This window comes from Vicugna pacos, chromosome 18 (genome assembly GCF_048564905.1).
Source record: "Vicugna pacos chromosome 18, VicPac4, whole genome shotgun sequence".
Taxonomy (NCBI): Eukaryota; Metazoa; Chordata; class Mammalia; order Artiodactyla; family Camelidae; genus Vicugna; species Vicugna pacos.
In genome coordinates, this window is record NC_133004.1 from 13,902,670 (window position 1) to 13,923,522 (window position 20,853).

Here is a 20,853-nt window from a genome sequence, read left to right on the forward strand (position 1 = left end):
AAAAGGGCCAGGGGACCAGTTTTGAGCTCCTGCACATGCAGTCGACACATATTTAACTCACTCCCAAAGCGGCCCCACACACCTGAGGCCCTGGTTCCGCCTGTGTGTCTGGCAGGACTGGGGCTCTGCAGAGTGGGTGGCTAACTCCGGCAGTGGGGCCACGTCACCAGAGCGTCTCTGACCGTGTGTTTTAATAGATAGGGGTTAGGCCAGACCAACAGACGATGACGTTTGATTACACATCCTCTACAATAAGAACTGGAGATGCTATCTGGAACGACGTGGGGCAGATAGAATCAGAGAGTGTGTGAGGAGCCACATGAAGACCACGATGGGTATCAGCCCAGAACAAGCTTCAAAAGCCATGACTGAGGTCACCGGGTAGATGGGACTGTCACCTTCTGTCCTGGCAGAGCTGTGGGACACAGGCCATCAGGCGACGGTATGCATGGCTCCAGCATCTACCCGGGAGAAGTGTTGAGAGCAAATACTTGACCCTGGTACTGAAGTTCCCAGCCGGGGCACAAAGTACAGGAGGGAAGAGAGCGCCGGGGGGTCCGGCCACCCTGCACTCGCATGTGGCCACGAGGGCGTCCCAAGCCTGTGGTTCTCAGGTATAAAGAGGAGTGACAACAGCTGACCACGGGGGCTGACCAAATTGCTATGGTCTGAGTGTTCTGTTAGCACGAGCTGTCTTCACTACTTAGCCGACATTTATGGTACTTGGAATTTAGGTCCACTGAGGCAAGAACTGGGAATTTTCGTTTTTCTGAGGGTCTTGACACCTGGGGTACGTAACAGAAGAAACAGTTCAGCTCTTTGGAGAAAACAACACAGCACAAAGCAGAATCTTTCTTCATGTTGGCTGTTGGACTGAAGGTTTTAGGAGTTAACAGAGACAGAGCTTTTCCAAAGAAACCTTAAATATCTACGTTTAAGGGATTTATATGAAAACAGAACATGAGAAAATGAGGTTCTTGTTATTTTCATTTAGAATCTTAAAAGCTCATCTGTTATGTTTGGGTTCAAGACGCAGATGACTGTGTTCTGTTTGTCAGGGCTTCTCTGCTGGAGAGTTGACTGCATTAAGTAGAATCATGTGAACTGCCTGTATTCAACCAACATGACCAATGAAATCGGCCATTTCATACAGTTCAACCTAGTATGAATTTGTCTCCCTTAAAGCCCTCCACTGAAGTCATTCCTGGAGGAAGGGACAGCCAGCTGTGTATTCCCAGCTCTCCCTTTTCAGTTCCCATTACACCCGTGTGTGTGTGTGTGTGTGTGTGTGTGTGTGTGTGTGTGGGTGGGTGGATGTGTCCTCCTCTCCAGCTCAGATTTATCCTTTATTTCCAAAAGGCAGCAAGCAGCTTCAACAAAATGCTTGCAAATGATCTTGGCACTTAAGGAGAGGTGTGTGTCTTCTAGGCGGAAAACACTGGAAAAGGGGGCTTCTGAGATGGGATCTGGTGGGATCTATTTTCCCTTTGTGCTTCCTTGTAAATGCTAAGCTAGTGTGTTCAATGTTAAAATCACCCCAGCTAGTCTGCATTTGTAGTTTTGACTTTTTTTTTTAGTATTATTAATATTTCATCATAAAAGTATTGATTTCCTTTAACTAAGAGACTTTAAAGTTTGCTGCATCCTTAAGCATGATTTTATTATGTCTTGGGGCCAAATGTTTTTTATTCCTCCCCACAAAGGAATGCCTTTCCTTTTATATAATGTGTGTCAAGAAGAAAAAAGGAATTGATTCACAGAATTCTGCATCACAGGCAACTTTGAAGGAACATATCTAGTCGGGGGTACTTGGACAGACAATTCCTAAACATGACCACAGTGCCTCACTGTTAAGCCAGAAGCAAGAACCAAAGCACAAAATTTACATTCAAATATGAGGTAGCTCCAAGAGATGCTAATATGGGAAAATTAAGACAACTTGAGACATGACCCCAAAACTTAAAAACTCCTTACACGTGCCAGAGGATTCACAGAAACCTCAGTTTCCACCTTGCCCCCTCTCTTCCTGCCCTCCAGAAAGCCAACAAGAACCAAGAAGAAATACTGCCGATTTGGGGCTGCCTAGGAAAACGCTCCATTTCTCCGAATCTCTAAACTACCAGTGTCAGATGCCAGTCGCAGAGTTAGGGAAAGAACGCTCGGTTTTACAGAACCCCTTCAGGAAGCGGGTGGAGGACAGTAACTGGCAAACCAAATGAGGCGCTCTGAAATGTTTAAATATTGAACATCCTTTCTCCTTCCTCCACATTCATTATTAACTTGGACCCACATCACTGTGTACATTGACTTCATTTCTTCCCAAGAATCCAAGACACAATGGACAGTGCTCGGGGCCAGTGAGGGGGGGTGGGGCTGAGATTTGGGTTCTTTCTTTCATACCCTCGCTGGAAATCCTTTCCGGTCAGCCCCACATTTTCACAGCCATGAATTCCTGGAAATGTCTCAGCCTTTCAATGACCTCTGGCGCCCGAATGCAGATGATTAGTGCCCCAAATATTGACAGACTAGACTCTCTTCCCCTTCCAAACAAGGGAGCAGTGTCGGCGTGAGGCTGCGTGAAAGATGCTGTTGCCACTGGACAAGGGAGTCTGCGGTAACAGCATTCAGACAGAAGCTCCGCTGTTTGGAAGGAACTGCAGTTCCCTCAGCTTCGCCCAGGTAGGAACAATGCCTAGGATGCTATGTGACTGTCACAAGAGCCTGGTTAAAAAAAAAAAAAATCTGTCTACAGCCACCAGATGTCCAGGACAGCCGGGACGGGGGCCGGCAGTGGCCCCGCTCTGACACAGGAGGCACCTCAGATGTCAGCAGCCCGGGCTGGCAGCCAAGCGAGCTCGGAGCCTGGGCCTGGCGTTGCTCCTTGTGAAGATGAACGTTTGGGATTGGAAATAGAAACGTCCAATCTTTCCAGAAAGCAAGGCAGCACCTCTTCTGGGGAACAAGGAAGGGAAGGGGTGGGTCTGCCATGCCCACGCAGAAAGCAGCTGCCCTCCCGTCACAAGAAGATCCTTCGGGGCCGCCAGGAGGGTAAGCTGGCCACAAGCGTTCGTTTTTCCTGGGCTTTTATCTGTTCAGGTGAAACTGTCCCAAATGACCAGCCTGCAGCTTCTACTTTCCTTTAAAAGATGGTACTACATTTGAGATCGATGTTTTCCCCTGAAACGCCAGCTAAATTTATCCTTCCCTGCATCCTGCACGCTGGTCTCTGCACTCAGCTGGCCCTCGTCTTGCTGAGTGAAGTGTCTGTCTTCCGACGCCCCTTCCTCGCTGGGGGAGCTCAGCATCCAGCCCCATCCTGCTGCTCATCATGCACAGAACCCCCTCCCCCCTCCCTGGTTCCCTCAGAGATTCCTCTGCTGCCTCATTCTCTAAAGTCCCCGTGAATTTAAGCTCTGACTTCTCGAGGTCCTCACCTGGCTCCAGCTATCAAAATCTACCCTGAAAAGCCATCGGGTTGGCTGGCTTTGAACGGCTGTTGAGCACCCCGTCCCCAGCCAGCCCCAGCCCCTGCCCCCACAGTGGCCAAGTGCTCAGGAATTTGACGGAGTAGGGTGACGTGGGCCGCTGCGGGCTTTACAGACGGAACTGACCAGAGAACTGACTTCTCTCTCCTGGTCTCACTTGGCAAGCCGCCCTGTAAGTGAAATTTCACTGACTGATTCAATGCCTGATGCCCAGAGAGCCCGTTAGTTCTGAAATCTTTATTCATATTTGCAGTTGCAAGAGAACATGCCCTAAACTAGCATCTTGAGCTACCATTTCTATTTTGCTGTTGACCTGTGGACTCTCTCTCTTTTGGGCAGGAATCAGAAAGAAAATAAAAGTGAGCCTTGAGAGAGAGGACGCACACGCCCCTGCTGGCAGGCACGTGCACACACGCTGTGGACAGGGTCTGGCCTCGAAGCAGAGAGCAGGCCGGTGTCTCGGGAGAGCCCCGTGAATGAAGATATGGGGTCTGGGTGTGGCCAGGTTGGCAACCCCCTCACCTTGCTTTCTGGAAAGCAACCTGGCAAGGTGCTATCAAGAGCCTTAATTAGGGGCATTCTCGTTGATCCTAAGGAACGGTTTCTCAAGGAATAACTGGAAACCTGGACGAAGATTTCTGTGTAAGCGTGATTCATAACACAGTAGGAATAACCTAAGTAGCCAATATAAAGGGCGTGGCTAAGGAAATACTGGCTAAACTCCAGACTGTTACAGGTTGAATTATGTCTTCCCCAAATTCTCACGCAGATGTCCTAACCCCTACCGTCTCAGAACGTGACTTAATTTGGAAAGAAGGTTATTCTGCAGGTGTAATTAGTTGAGATTAGGGTGGGCCCTAATCCAGTGTGAGTGGTGTCCTTATAAAAGTGGGACATTCAGACATAGAGGCACACGTGGGGGAGCACCACATGAAGATGAAGACAGAGGTCACAGTGATGCATGTACAAGCTGAGGAACAACAAGATTGCCAGCAAACCACCAGAAGTCAGGAGGGAGGACTGATTGTTCCTCATCACCTTCAGAAGGAACCAACCATGCAGACACCTTGATCTCAGACTTTCAGGCTTCAGAACTGTGAGACAATAAATTTCTGTTCGTTTTAAGCCACCCAGTTCATGGTACTTTGTTACAGCAGCCATTAAGCAAATACTCAGACAATGGAATATTATGCAGACATTAAAAATGAAGTATCAGGAAGAGGTATCCTGCAGCATAGAGAAATGCTTCTGACATGAGGGCAATGTTATGAAAAACAAAATCCCAAGATCCAGCAGTTCTGATCTGGGGCTGCATGTGCATCCAAGGATGCTCCCTAGAGCACTGTGATGGCAAAAACCAGGAAACAACCAAAATGCCCAGCCAAAAAACACGCAGATCTGCACTGTGGAATACTACACAGCCACAAAAGGGAATGAACGAAATGTGTACACATCAACACAGAAAGACCTTTGATTCACAGTGGTGTTTGAAAGTCAAGCTGCAGAAGGGTATGCAGGAAGATGATTCTGTTTAGGTTTAAAAAAAAAAAGGGCAGCCCAAACCATAAGATAACTATAGATCCCTCACCCCTTATCTTAAGTCTTTGAGGTTGAATGTGTTCTGGAATTTAGACTCTTTAAGGCTTTTTTAAAAGGCCATGAGGTGCATACATGTATATTAGGTCACATCCTCAGCTGGGCCTCAGGCAGCTGAAACCAAACCTATTAAATTTCTGCAGGGAAAAAACCAAGTCTATTCACAATAAATGGCATCTGAAAACTCTTGTAAAAAGTCTATAAATAGTTTAGGGCAGGTTTTGCCACCAAGTGAGTTATGCAAACTCTTCTGGCGCTCAGTGCCATTTGGACTTCAGAAGTGCAGAGAAGGACTGAGGCCCTGGGCTGCCCACTGGCCACGGGGGCTCACACAGATGCAACTGCACAGAGGAGGGTCTGGAAGGAGATGAGCCAAACAGTGGACGGACATCTGGGGAAGGGGGGGGGAACTGGGGAGGGGTAGTAGAAGGGGACTTAAGACCTGTCTGTAACATTTTTTGTTTTTCAAATGAAGAATCAACTCATATATTTTGAGAGTAACCTAAAAAGTAGGGAAAAAAACAGAAAGAGAAAAACAGAGAAGACATGGATGAGAAGTAAACTGAAACGTGCAGAATGCTTTTTCTGGGGTGGTGGGACTGTGGTGATTTCCTCTTCCTGCAGCTTGACAGTTTCCACTGATAATTTTCTACATCCATGTATTAACCACCAGTGAATACAAGGGCCTGCAGCAGCAGTGGGACACATGACTGGTTCCATCCATTCTCGTCATCGCCAGCTCATCCCCAGGGCCTTGGGGGAGATGGCAGGGCTGAGTACCCCCCCCAGCCCCCGTTGGCTCCTGATCCGCGTGGCCGCTGCACCTCTGATGCCATGAAATATGGCCCCTTCCCGGGGCGCTGCTCATACACTTGCCGCTTTGATTCATCATCTCTCTTACTCTCTCTGTCCTTTATTTTTCTGCCCTCTTTGGCCTTTGATTGCTTTTCGGGAGTTTATCATATTGAACTTTTATCCCTTTCCAGGAAACCCTATTCTTTTTTTTCTTCCCTTTCACAATTAATAAATAATCGTGAGAGCACTTCTTTGGACAGAAGCACATCCTGCCTCCTTAAACAGAACTGCTGGAGCATCCCTTTTGGGGCCCCTCTGGGCCTGAGAAGGGCACATCACCTGTCACTAGAGGAACAGCATTTTGGTCCATCACTGCGCTTGGGGGAAGCGTGCCAACGGTGTTCTCGGTATCTGAGCTGCTCTCCGTTCTACAAGATTGCTGTGCTTCACAGCCGTCCTCCAGAGAAGGGACGGAGAGGGTGGAGCAGTGGCTTGGGGGTCCAAGGCCACAGTAGGGACAGGGAAACAGAGATATGGCATCAGAGTTCGACTGTGGGCTTTGGAAACAGACAGGTTCAAATCCCAGCCCTGTGATGCTGACTTCAGCCTGGGATTCCCGGGTACGATATGGAGGAAATAATCCCGACCTCAGGCATTGTTGTGAAAGTTAAATGAGAAGAACATACGCAGCCATGCTTAGCACAGGGGTTGATATATGGTAACTGCTCAATTAACAGGAGCTGGCATCATTAAGTCGTAGCACCAGCCACACTCTGAGCATCTATCTCCAGACCCCCTTCACCAGTTTCTACCATGAAGAAAGAGAAGCACAACTAGCCCCAATCATCTCCAAGAAATAACACGGAGCATTTGGGATCAAATTTTAAAAGTCAGTGGAGCGAGTTGGACAGACTGGCAGACAAATCGCCTACCGGCACCAGGAGTCAACTTGCAGAGTGACCAGCAGGTAGCGTCGACCTGCTTTCTGTCTCAGATCCACAACATGAGTGGACGCTCACCACTACAGAGGTTTCCAACAAATGCTCATGGCACTGACTCTAATACCTACTTTCTTTCCCAGAAGTTATGATACTGAGGTCAGACCACAATCAACAGAGATTTCTGGAAAGGTATGAAATGCAAACTTATCTCGTAATTTACAGGAAAGAAAAAGGAACAGGAGGCTATTTTACCAGCAAGAACAGAGTCTTTTCTTCAAAGTCAAAAAGAAATGGAAAAAGAAAAATTCTAAAGAAGAGGAAGGGTGCCAGGTGAGTCTGGACTGCATCAAGGTTTCCAAATTATTCCAGACTACGTTGCAGGTTCCAATTTCTCTTTTCACACTTGGACTGCTTTAAGGAAAATGTTGCATAAATTGGACTGTTTTATGATGAAAAGGGACACAAATATGATAATCTGGTCTTTAGAAAAAGATGACAGTTTTGTGACAGTCTGACTAGTTTAGAACTGTTTTTTAAATTACAACAGCTTTCTTGAGATATAATATACCCATTGAAAGGGATAACCCAGTGATTTTTAGTTGATTTCACAGAATTGCACAACCATCACTACAATCAATTTTAGAACATTTTCATCTCTTTGCTATCTATTTTGAATACAACTTGGGGGGTTACAAACACATGTATCCCCAGCTATGCTGAATGAGCCCATCACCTGGCCTTTTCTAGAATGGCCCACTCCAGATTCTGCCATTTGTTCTGTGAGTGGCATTTTAAAAGATTTCATTCTTCACATCAGGCCTGAGCCCAAGAACTTTCCCTTTCAATAGAATTCCTCAGAAAAATGTCCTGGGTCCAATTCCTTCTTCCGTGTTTTTCACTGATGAGGGGAGGAGACCTGGGCTGTTGCTGGGAACCCTGGGCTAAGCACCTTCCCAGGAAGGAGGACCGAGATCTTGGGCCCCACTTACCCGGCCAGGGCGGAAACTGATGACAGGGGAACTGTGTGCCCAGCCAGTCTGGCAGCAGGTGTCACGTGGACAGTAATGCTGTTATTACCTGAGGATCTGGGCAGCCTGTGGGCCCAGGCACCAGTGGCTCTCCTGTCTGTGTGGGCTCCCATCACGGATGGATTCCTGCCCTCAGAGAAGTCTTCCTGGACTCCCTGTCCAGGTCAGAGCCCTTTGGCGCACACCATCCCAGCTCTCGGCCAGTTCCTTTGGGGCCCCAATCATGGTCAGCAGTCCTGGACTATCTATGATGTCCACAGTGCCTGGGAGCTCCAAAGGGACAGATCTGTTCAGCTCACCCGAGTCTACAGTAAGCAATGTCTAGCATATATAGGGGTACTGGAGATTTGTTGGTTCCATCCATCCATCCATCCATCCATCCATCCATCCGTCTATCCCTCTCTCCCTCCTTCCCTTCTCCATCCATCCATTCATCTACCCATCCATCCAGTGCTTTCCAAGCACTACTTATATGCCTCCCTGTACAACTCCAGTTGCTGGGCATTTAGCAATAAATGAAACACAGCATCTGACCTCTTGCAGTTTATAGCTCAGTAACAGGATGGGGCAGGACTGGGGTGGGGTGAGGGGGTGCAGACAATGAAGAAACAGAAAATATGGGGAGGGGATGAGGGCTATGAAGAGAGCTAAGCAGGGCGGGGGCATCTGGAGTGCTGGGAGTGGGGCAGGGTTGTGATGTACACAGGATGCTCAGGGAAAACCCTCTGAGATTGAGAGGCCTGAGGAATGAGACAGAGGACAGAGCAGGCAGGTATCTGGGACCACACTGTTCTAAGCAGAGGGCAACCCAATGCAGGGGTGCCTGGCACAGTCGAGGCTCAGCCGAGGCCCCTGTGGCTGCCTTGGAGTGGGCCGGGGGACAGTGGGAAGAGGCGAGGTCAGTCTTAGGAGGAGCAGAGGGATCAGACTGTGTGGGACATTGGGGGCCACTGTAAGGAATCTGGCTTTCACTCCGAGTGAAATGGGAGCTGGTGATGGATTTAAGCAGAGGACACACATGTTCTAACTTATGCCTGAAAAGGATCTCTCTAGCTCTGGTGCTGAGAACACCAAATTAGCCAAGCAGAGAAACAGGGGAAACGATTTTGAAGGCCAAGGTCAGGAGGCAGCGAACAACATCCTGTAGGCCAACTTCCCAAATCCTACACTGGATTTGTGAGGGAAGTTTGGAATGCGGCCCCGCCTGCTCGTTTGCAGCTTGGCCACACAGCAGAGTCAGGTTGTGACAGAGACCACATGGCCCTTTAATTAAAGTCAGCCAACCCCTGGCCTGGGAGACCAGAGCAGCGGGGAGAGGGGACTGGGCTCAGGCCGCACTTCCAGGGAGCGCTGGCAGGCTGGGGAAGGCCCGGCCCGGAGTGGACAAGGGAGTTGGTCTCCAGCTGCTCTGCGTGAGGACATGTTTTCAGTCAAGCGGCGTCTTCTTCCCAAGTGACTAAGCCTGGGTCACTGGACCCCACGGGCAGCCCAGCCTGGGGCCAGCCCGTGAACGGCTGCTGTCCTGCTCTGAGGGCTGCGTGTGGTCATCTGGAGGGCGGCCTTTTGCCTCCCTGCCTGAAGCCCATCCACGCTCCCCCCGGGCCCTCCAATGAAGTTGAGGAAGGTCAACAGGCACAGTGGGTCATCCCCACATGGCCTCATCTGCTGCTGCCTCCCGCCCACATGGCTCAGGCTGCTTGCAGGACTCACCTGCTCACCATGGTCTTCACAGCCTGGGTCCGCCACCTGCCCGGGATGCCCCATGTTTAGCCTGGCCCATCCACCAAGACCTGCTCCAGGAGCCCTCCCTGCCCTCCAATCCTGGGGATGGGGGGCCGGCGCCCCTGTCCTGGGCTCCGACATCATCACGCACAACGAGACTATGTAGCAATAGTGGGCTAGGCGGCATCTTCCCCAAGACACTGTGAATTCCTTGAGGGCAGGGCCTGTCCAGAACCTTCCCCTCCTCAGTCTTGGCAGAGCATGGCGCAGGGATGTGTGCATAAGGTTTCCCGAAAGTGGGACAAGCCTGAAGAATTGGCCTCTCCTGAAACTGGGCCCAGGGTACCAAATGCATTCTGCTCCTGTATCAGAATCTCCTGGTTCCCCAAACCCTCTAAGGAGCAGTTGCCTTGAAGCAGGAGAGCTACTGACTGAGCACGCCCCAGCTCGCCAAGCTGTCACTCCATCTCTGGGCTACAATCAAGGCAGCTGGTCCACGGAGAAGGGACCTCAGTCATGCTGGGCCCTATGCCACACAAGCCCATGGTAGGTGCTTGGTGGGTGTTTGTGGATTAAAGGAATGACAATTGGGCCACTGCATTTGATCCCAATGGTCACCCACAACTCCTTGTAAAGCCACCGAAGAGAAATTCAGTGAGATCTTTCAATCCCTAATAGTGTTCCCAAGACTGGATGGACATTAGAATGAGCCAGGGAGCTTCAACAAACACCAGTGACCCTCTCCTCACTCTGTTTTAACTGGGCTTAAGTGGGCATGGACATCAGGCTTTTCAAACGCTCTCAAGGCGATTCTAGAAATGCAAAGCCAGGGCTGAGGGCCACAGGGTTAGGCTGGCTCAGCCCAGGGCCTCAAACTGGAGAAGATCTCCCATGGACCAGGATTCCACACTTCCGAAAGGGCTGTTCCTCTGCCCCTGGGCACCGTGGGCGCAGGTCCTATGTGCCTCTCTGGCTGAGTGAAGGCATTCTAGTTGACTGGCTTCCTGATCACCTAGGTGGCCACTGCCCCACAGAAGCCCTGGAGCTTCGGGACCATTGGAAGGACAAGCCTGCCTGCTTGGAGGAGCCACAAGCTGACCCGAGGGCTATGCTGAGCTGAGGAGGCCCTGTCACCCTCTGCAGCGGGAGAGTGAGACCATTCTCCAGCCTGAGGCTGGAGGGATGCCCTCGGGAGCCGGACAGCGCTCTCAGCCCCTCTGCTCCTCACGGGTGGCACCGCTGTGCCTCATTTGGATGCAATTCCTGACCAAGATTCAGGGCCACGCTTACACTAAGGTGGATGACGTGAACTGGCTAAGTCAAGTCAACCAAATGGTTTGTCGAGAAAGTGCCACATCTGGCAGGCCTCTGAGACAGGGCAGTAATAACACAGGCTTGGGAATAAGAATAAAAATGAGAACACAGAGAGGGAGGCTATGGGCTGGGGTCAGAGTCAGGCAGAGGATGGACACCGCTGCTGCTGACTTGCTGTGCAAGTCTAGGCAAGTTCCTTAACCACCCTGAGCCTCAGAAAACCTCCACTGCAAAATAAGCATGTGCCTGCCTCTCCCCAGGAGGTTCTGAAGGTGAGATAATGAATCCATGGGACATGCTTGGAACAGAATTTGAAGCACAGAAGGTGGCTCGCTGATGGGGAGCCAGGGAAGCCTGCCCTCCTCACTCTGTGCCCAGTTCCTTCCTGACTTCGGGCCCTGCACATGCTGTCCCTGCCTGGAACACCTCCCCTCCCCACCCAGTTTGTCCAATGAATCCTTCTACTATGAGCCCACATCATCGATGCAGGGAAGGCTTCTTTGATCTCCACTAGAGAAGACCAGGTTCCCCGTTATCAACTAATTATTTACTGGTATGATTATCGGAATAACGCCTACTATTCTTACAAGATTGCAAGCTGCATGTGGCAGGGCCATGAATATTGGATGTGCTCACTGCTGTCACCTCACACCCGAGCACAGCGCCTGGTATGCAGTTGATGCTCAATAAATGCTTGTAGGACAAAGGAATGGATGAAAAGGTAAACTCCATTGCTTTCCCCAAAGCCCATCTTTGCAGATCCACGAAGGCAAAGAGCTAAAGAAGTCCGCAGACTCACAGCACTGCAGGGCTTGACTTTAGTCTGCCAGCCCTAGAACTTTCCAGAAAGTTTCTAAATTCATCCTTGACCAGCAGACCTTAAATCTCTACTGCAGAGGCTCCCGCGCTTGGCTGGTGCACCGGCGTTTTCCACTGCAGGTCAGCACCTTATTATATATTTTTAAAAGAGTTCTGGCAGAGAGCCAGTCCAGGCTGCAAAAAGTAGGAGAAAGAGCTGTTGATACATCACACCTCTTGGGCAAATGTCAATTGGCTTGGGGAAACCTAGACAACCACTCAGTGCTGCCAGCCATGCACAGGCATCTCGGGCCTGATTTATCAGCGAGCTCTGACAGGCATGCTCAGAAAGTCCTTCTGGGCCCAGCATTGAAGACCGGAGCTCAGGAACCACATGTGAGGGGCTACAGTTGAGATCATGGTGTCTCAGCTTCCAACTGTGACTCCTCCAGGGTGAGGCCAAGAATTTCTTAAGGTCCCCAGGCCCTGAGCAGGATCCCTGGACACTGGACTGAGCAGACTGTGGAGTGATATGGCCTAGGAGTGGGTTTCTGCAACATCATGTACTACTGCGTGACCTGGGGCAAGTTACTTAACTTCTCTGGGCCTCAACCTCCTGACTTGTTAAATGAGGGTAGTAACAGGGCCTTCCTCTGCAGGTTGCTGTGACTCCGGATCGTGGAGACACTCAGCCTAAGGTTGGCAACGTGGTGGGCCTCAAGAAACCCTCTTTGGTACACCAGAAATTAACACAACATTGTAAATCGACTATACTTCAATTTTAAAAAATTACACAAATGCTAAAAAAAAGGAAAAAAGAAAAACCCTCTTCAGTGGTGCCAGAGCCATTCAGACACTTCAACCTCAGAATGGCTCAGACGGTCAGAGGTCAAAGCACATTGCTGCTTCCTGGAGATGTGAACTGGCTGGTCACCTTGCCTCTCTAGCCTCAGTTTCCCCATCTCCCTCCCCTCATGGGGTGACTGACATCATGAATGGGAAATGCTTTGCCAACCCTGAGGTGCTACACGACATGAGGGGACAGTGCCATCCTCAGGAGCAGATCTGTCACAACCAGGCAAGCTGTACCCAAAACCCAGCACTGACCACATTAGCCAAGGGTGTACTCCCACCTGCCCAGATCTTGGCCTCTGGGCGGACTCCAGTGGCTCCAAACCACTCCCCATCCAGCAGCCACATGAGCTCAGACAAACACGAATCAGGTGCAGCCCTCCCCTGCGTAAAGTCCAGAGCACTCAAGATGAAACCCACACATGCTCCGAGGCCTACCCCTCCTGCCTCTGCGACCTTCTCCCCAACCCTCGCCCCTCACTTCCTGCATTCCAGCACACAGGTACTGTAGGCAACACTCAGTGACTGCTCCCGTGGTCTCTGGTGTGGTGGTCACCCCAGTTCTGTCTGCCTCCCAGACGCGGACCGTCAGCTGCATAAGGGTCTGGAATGGGGCTGTGGGAGATGCTGGGTGTGCACACGCTGGAAGAATGCACGACGCCTGAGGGGGTGCCTTCTTTTGTGGCCCCATCAAGGCAGCTGCCCAGAGGTCCCCTTGGCTGGCGGGGCCGGAGAGGACCGGCTAGGACCCCTGCAAATGCCCTGTGAAGTGGCCTGGAGGGGCTGGGCCAGCTGCCCAGAGAGGTGCTTGGGGCTCAAGCCTGGTCAGGAGGCAGGGGGCGCTGGCCTGCCACCCCTGAGCTGCGACCTGGGCAGGCTGCTATAGCCCTCTGGGCCCTTGCTCCTTCCACCTCAGTGAGTGGCTGGTAAGACACCGGGGCGGTGGGAGGCACCTACAGAGTGCTGGCCAGGGCCGGGCTCCTGCCCTAGTGAGGCAGGGCCTAGCATCAGCCCCATATGTATACATATAAACTGAAGTGTAGTTAGTTTGCAGTGTTGTGTTAGTTTCTGGTGCACAGCACAGTGATTCAGTTATACATGTATGTATTATTTTTCATTATAGGTTATTACAAGATATTGAACATAGTTTCCTCTGCTATATATTAGGACCTTGTTTATCTATTTTATATATAGTAATTTGTATCTGCTAATCCTAAACTCCTAATTTATCCCTCCCCTCTGTCTATCATCCCCATTTTACAGAAGAGGAGACGGAGGCTTGGGGGCCTTACAGAACTTCCTGGAATCGCACAGTTGTCAATGGGCAGGTGCTGACTTATACCCGGATAGGCTGACTCCAGGAATGTGTGTGCCCCTGACCTCCCCGTGGCAAGAGCTCCCTGGCAGGGATATGGCATGGCTGGAACAGCATGGTGGCACACACTGGTGCCCAAATGCCAGTAGCCTTTAGCTGTTGGAGGCCAGTAGCTTCCTGTTGGTGTTCTGGCTGGCACGGAGGGCCCCTCTGCTGATGCAGTGGGGCCAGGAGTCGGTACAGGGTGGTTTCTGCATTTGCTTTCTGCTGGAGGTGGAGTGAAGAGGTCAGAAAGGGGATGCTGGCCTCTCGCAGGCCCAGACACTGTTATAGGATGCATGAACACTGTTCTGAGCAAGTGGACATCTCCCCGGGGCATGGGGCAGAAAATCCACCACACACACACAAAGCATTTTTCCAAAATCCTCAAGATTTTATAAATGTCAACCATTTCAGAACATTCCCCAGGTTATTAAGAGTAAAGCTTGTAGCATCAGACTTATGAGCTGGAAGGTGCGTGGGACCTAGCATCGGAGGCCCAACTGTTGCCTATGAAGTCAACACGCTCAGAAAACCACAACAAAGGGCAACTTTACCCCAGAAGCGCCACGGAGCCTTCAGATCAACTTAGCAGGAAAGGAAAGCTCGCTGAGCAGGAGGTAACCTTTTTCTCGGGAAGCTGGTAGAAGCATTAGAAAGAGCAGGAGTCTGAAACCAGGCCCGGCCTCTCTGGGACGTGGGGCAAGTGACTCTGCTTTTGAGTTTTGCTTGCCCAGCTGCAAAAGCGGGATTAGTAATGTGCCAGTGTTCACGTATTTACCTCTTTACTTTCTGTAAAGCAACTGGCCTGGTGCCTAGCACATAGTTGGCACTCAATAAAAGGGACTTTTATCCTGGGGCTTTTAAAAAATCCGAGACGCTAGAAAGACACCACATACGCCATGCACCTCAATTTTTATAAACTCGCAAGCACTTTGGCGGCGTTTGCGGGGGGGTCACTGCAAAATTACAGTCCAAACTTAGTTTTTCACACAGTTGAAGCATCTACTCTTGAAATCAGATTGTGAGGATTCGGCTTTCAAGGACTTGAGTTCAGAGCAGGCAGCGATGGAGACAGAGTAAAACAATTCACCAGCCGCAGTTTCATGGGCTTTGGAATGTTTCTTTTTGTGATTACTCTGGGGCTTACGGAAGCAGGCTGCTTAAGTGCAAAAGCTGTCACAAAACAGCCATTCCTGTTACACTGAGATAATATTGACTTCTGGCCCTTTGGGAGTTTGAGATGTTAGAAACATAATACTCTGTGTGTGTTTTTGGAGAAAAGTATATTTATACAAAATGCCATGGCTGGAGAGCCACAAGTAAAGGAAGCTGTATTTTAGTCATGGGATGCTGGCTACAGAAAGAAAAGAGTTATAGAGAGGGGTACCCTCAGCAGAGGTGCCAGGAGGTAGGAGCAGAACCCCTTGGTGGCTCCCTCATGCCATCAGACTCTGCGATGACAAGCCTAGCCATGGGTGGGCCAGTCCCTGGGAACCTTTCCAATCATCACAGCTCCTGAAGGCCTCCTGGACAGAACAACATCCACAAGTAATGAGGGTTTTGCTGGGTCAGAAGTTGGGATCATCAAAATGCCCTTGTTGAAGACACAGAGAACATTCAGAGAGAAACTGGGGCTCCTCAATATTTCACCTTAAATTAGCCTGGTGGCTTCCCACTCCCTCCGCCCACATGCTTCACTGGTCACCAAATCCTGTTAGGTCCACAGCCTAGAGATTCCTGGACTCACTTCGTGTTTCTTACCCCAGGGAAATCCTTGCGCAAGAGGGCGTGGAGGAGCTCTTATTTGTTAAGGATGAAAAAACTGGCTACAATCTAAACATTTATCAACGGGAGATTGGCTAAATAAACAGTGGTTTGCCCCCATGATGGACTGCTCCGCAGCAGTCAAACATGAATGAGGGCACTCTTGGGAACTAACGTAAAACAAATCCAAGACATATTGTTGAGTGAAACGTAGCACTCATTTAGGTTAAAAAAACAACAAAAAAAAGCAATATAATACTATAGTAAAGTATCGTGTATAAATGCCCAGAAAAACATATCGAAGGATACATGCCAAGTTGAGGAAGAGGGTATTTCTGCAGAGACTTGCTCTCAGCCATAAGATGGGCACAGCACCAAACTCCCCAGGTGGAGAGCACCAAGGGAAAGGCTGAGGGCGCCTTGGGTTCTCTGTGCACCTCCTTCTCCCCTGCGCTTCCGACTTCTGTCAATCAAAACCCAAGCCTCCTGACTCATCACGCCTCATCCTGAGAACCTTCATGGGCTCCCTGTTACTTTCAGGGTAAAATTTCAACCCTTCAGCAGGCCTGGAAGCCCTTTGCCATCTGACCCTGCCTAGCTTTCCAGGATGTCTTGAGTCACTTCCCTACCCCACAGCCATGCCACCAAATGTCACCTGCTCCCTTGTGCCTTTGCACATGCTGTCCCCACCACACCTGCTTCTCTGCTCTGCACGGCCTGTTTATAAGTCTGTCTCCCCTATCCAGTCCTCTCTGTACGCTGGGCACAGCATTTATTTGATTCATGAGAGGCCTCAGAAAGCATCCCTACTTTCCTGACCATAGAGAGTGTATATGTCATGTAACTTCCTTGAAATTTTTACCAGTTCTTCCCTCACCTGCCCACCCTCCATTCCCCTCCTGGTGGTCCCCTACCCCTGCTCCTAGGAGCTGCCAAGCTTTGAGGAGGGATCTGGGTCATAAAGGAGAGGACATGTGGGAGATCCAATGACTTTGGCCTCCGTGAACCTCCAGCACTGTTATTGTGTCCCATCCCCACCTTCTGCTTTGGTTCGTCTCATGCTTAGCAGGTCCTTGTGAATTAACACCTCTCCTTCCAGCCACCTGCACGCTCAGCAATGCCGCTTGCTGGGCATCGCATTCTCTCGGATCACAAGGTGGGCACTATGACTGGTTCTTGGGAAGTGGTAAAGTGGTTCTCGAACCCTGCTCCAGGGGCACCCTGGGGTTCCTTGAGCTAGTCAGAGGTACTTTAAGGAAAAAAAAATCAGATCAAAATGGTCTTTTTCCAATTCATAGATAAACAATTAAGGGCTAGAATTTTCTCAGTTTCTGGGTTTTATCCCACAGACAAGCCTTCAATCCTTGGCATTTGCTATCACTTGTCTCCTAAGGAGGGGTTGAAACTTTCTTCAATCATTTTACAGACTTTTCTTTTAGACACAGATACTTGCACCCACAGAACACAGGCACGTTCTCTGCCGGTCTCTGTGCTCCTGGCTCACACAGTGGAGCGGGACACAGCAATCGTTCACAGTTCACAGGGTTCCCAAAGCACACCTGATCTTCAGGTGTTCTGCCGCTGAACAGTCTTCAGAACTGAAGACACGGTGGTTCATGGAGCAGGAACCAGGCTGGCCACCTGTGAGCTGTGTGACATGGGGCCAGGTGCCCCCACTTCTCCGAGCTCAGGTTTCCTGGTCTGCATACTGAGGAATGGGGTCAGCCTCCCAGAGTGTCGCAAGGCTCAGTGGAAACTGCCCGACCCAGGCAGGCATGGACTCCCCAGTGGCAGTCAAGTGTCACGGGTGAGAGGGTATGTGCTGGGCAGGGGGCCGAAGGGGACAGATCTCGGTTCGACTCTGGCCCCGGCTCTGCTGTGGGACCTTGGGCAAATCACGTAACCAGAATCTTCATGGCCCTTCTGCAGGAGGAAGCAGATTCTGCTCTGGTGTCTGATCAGCACCGGAGAAAGCCTTTCTGAAATAAGCAAATCTGGACAACTGCAGGGCTTCTTTGTTATTTACAGCAGAAGGGGCTCCTGGATTATTAACTGTGTGCAAACTGATTTAATGTGTAGAAAGGGAACTTATCCTTTGGGGTCCCAAGGGTCAGCCCTGACTAATAACAGCGCCCATAAAGAACACCGGGATAACCTCTACTGTGCGCTGTACACGCGGAGGAACCATTCCAGGCACTTTCGTCGATTAACTCACTTTTAGCTCACTAGAGCCTAATGAGGTAGGTGACATTTCCATCTCGAGTTTCTTCTTCCTTTTTAATTATGGTAAAAGACACATAACAGAAAGTGAACTGTTATTTCGCATACAGTTCAGCTGTGTTGAGTACATACACGCTGCCGTGCATTACCCTCATTTTTCACGTGAATAAACAGGCCCAGAGGGGTGACTAACTGGCTCAAGGCCATGTAACGAGTATGAGGTGGAGCCAGGCCTTGAACCTGACTGATTGCTCTGGGGCTGTGCTAAGCCACCTCCACCGCTGAGTCTCACCTGGGCAAACACTGCTGTTGAGAAAAGAACCTCCACGGAGGGTGAACAGAAAGGACGAGGGGCCAGGACCCTGGACGTTCCATCTTTTCTGGATGCTTTTCCATCTTTCCAATTGTTCTGCATTAAAAGTGCTTGACTTGTACTAAGAGGTCGGGAGGTGATAAGTGGCAGGAGCTGCGTCCTGGGGGCCGGGACTGGCATGTGCCGTGCGCCCACGAGGGCCACTTGTTCTGGCACATGCTGTCCTATCCTGTGTGGCCAGCGAGGCCGCCCGGGGCGGGCCCGCTTGACCTACAGAACATTCTGAAGCATAGCCAAGGTCGAATGGCAGGATGAAGCTCGGGTTTGGGTCTCTTCCCATAACCTGCTGCACGGGTTCTCCACATTCTCCTCCGCTGGCAACCTGGGGAGTTTTCCCTGCTCTCTGACTCACTGCCATTGCCAGAAGGCTCCAGGGCGCACTGTCGCTTCAGCAGTCTGAGGTGAGTAATGACCCCGAAAAGTGAAGCAACACAATTCTTAGGAATTCTTTTCTCCTTCCAGCCTCCGCCCCCAGGACAAGCTGGTCTTGGGGCCTGACAGCTGGCTCTGCCTGCCATTTCACAAGAGGGCTCCTCGGACAAATGCTGGTGGCTCTTCTGGGGAAGTGTCCTTCGGGGGCAGGTTCCAGGGGAGGGAACCTCGTTGGCCCTGGTTTGGGAATAGGGTTCCCTCTGGGGCTGTGTGCTCCCAGTCTGACAATGTCCACAGGCTCCCTCTTCACAGCTGCCCTGGGGACTCCAAGAAGCAGCAGCCTGGCAGACAGGGACCCCGTGGACTCGGCTCAGGGTCCCCACACTGTCAACCCCACCACTTGAAGGTTGAGCTCTTAGAGACAATTGCCAGAGAGCTCTAAAAGGAGCATGAATCCTGCTGCTTTTGCTCAGGCAGGATTCTGAAGTCTCGTTTCTGCTTTTTGTTCATGAGAGACCAGGAACAAATCTGTACAAGGATGGCCTTTGTGTGACCCTGACCCCTAGCCTGGTTTGGAAGTGGTGGCTCTGGGAGAAGAGTGTCTTTCTGTATCACAGCTTTGCAGGTTTGTCCCTGATCCAACAGAGGCTGGCTTGGAGCGAGAGGACTCGGGAGCGTGTGAGCGTCATACAGAAAACAAGGGTGGGGAGCGCTGTCTGTGCCAGGGCCACCTGAGTCTTCTAGCTACAGAGGCTCTGTCCTGCCAACCTCTCACTCAGAGACAGCTGGCAGAGCCGTCGCGTGAAGCTGCTCGGCCATCACCTTGAAGCAAATGGGATTTAGAGGCAGGAAGCGGAGGTGTGGATCTCGGCCACCCCCAGGAGCTCTGTGGCCTTGGTCTGAGCCTCTGTTTCCTATCTGTACAGCAGGGCAAGTGATGCCAGCTTCAAGATCTGGGCAGAGGATAGAATTAATGCTTATAAAGTGCCTGGCACAGTTAATTCTTCTGGTCACACTCTACTCCACACTTCTAGAAACTGATGAGTTTTCTGTCAGAAACATGCCGGTGCCCGATACCACGGAGGCTTCAGGTGGCAAGAATTCACTTTGGAAGCATCAAAACTGAGTCAGGAATTAAAGGGCATGGTTGGGGGTGCTCAGGGGTCTGACCTGGGCAGACCTGAGTTCAAAGCTTTGCTGGAGGAGGGGTCTCTGGTGTGACCTTGGTCAGGTGGCTTCCTTACATGTAGAAAAGGCAAATGGTAAAAACCTTCCTTCTTGAGGAAGATTAAATGAGAATACTGTATAAAGTGCTTAGCAGCTCAATATGTTTTGCTTTAAAAAAAAAAAAAAGGCCTCAGGGTCAGAATCAAGTTTCTGTAACTCACTGACCCAGTGGCCAGAGTCTCTGACTGGGGAGCTGATGGGTTAACACAGGGTGTGGGGAACTGGAGGAAGGTGGCAGGGCGGCTTTCTTTCCCCTGTGACTTCAGAAAGGGTATTTTTTTTTGCCTTGAGGAGCTGGAAGGAGAGAACTGGTTCCAGTTTTACAATCAGAAACAAGAAAAATAACAGGCCTAAAAAATCAGTTTCTGGGAAAAACTGCCATGAGATGACATTAGCACCTAGTCCATTCTCCCCAGGGGAGAAGTCAGGGCTGAGGTCTATGAATTAAACATCGATTTTTTTCCTCTTCTCTTTTTCGTTGTGGATGTCAGTCTGAGGCTTTGTGGTCAGCTCGGCTGGCTCCGGGCACACTGTAACCCTGCATTCTTCCTCAGTTACTCAGCTGCCAAAGGCTGGCTCTGTAACTGCACGTGCTGCCTTTCCATAGAACTACTCGGTGTCCCGGGCCAGTGACTGATAGGGCCGGTTTGTTTGCCTTTGATAAAGATAACACCTGGGAAAGCACGGCACCCCCCCCCCCACCGCCCCCGCTCCCAACCCGTGCTCAGGGATCTCAGTGTCTGCCCAGAGACAGACGGTGTCCCGCATCCAGCAGGACGAGAAGGGAGGAACGCTGACCCCTCCCGCTGGCACCCCGAGCCCCCACCGACTGGTGCGGGAGCCAGATCCAGGCGTGAGCAAGGCCACGACGCCCCTGCTGCAGGAACTCACAGTCTGCTGGGAACAATTCATCCAGCTCAGTCTCCGGCCACCAGTCCACGCCCCCACCTGCCTTTGACGGTCACTGGGCCCTGCTCACTCACAAAGTGTCAGCAGTCGAGTGCAGGAC

At 50.8% G+C, this 20,853-nt stretch overlaps 1 protein-coding gene across 7 annotated transcripts in view; it reads right to left on the reverse strand.

Annotated features, from left to right (window-relative positions):
• CLEC16A (C-type lectin domain containing 16A) overlaps positions 1-20,853 on the reverse strand; it is a 195,423-nt gene that overhangs the window by 22,155 nt on the left and 152,415 nt on the right. The gene's annotated exons all lie outside the window — the stretch shown is intronic.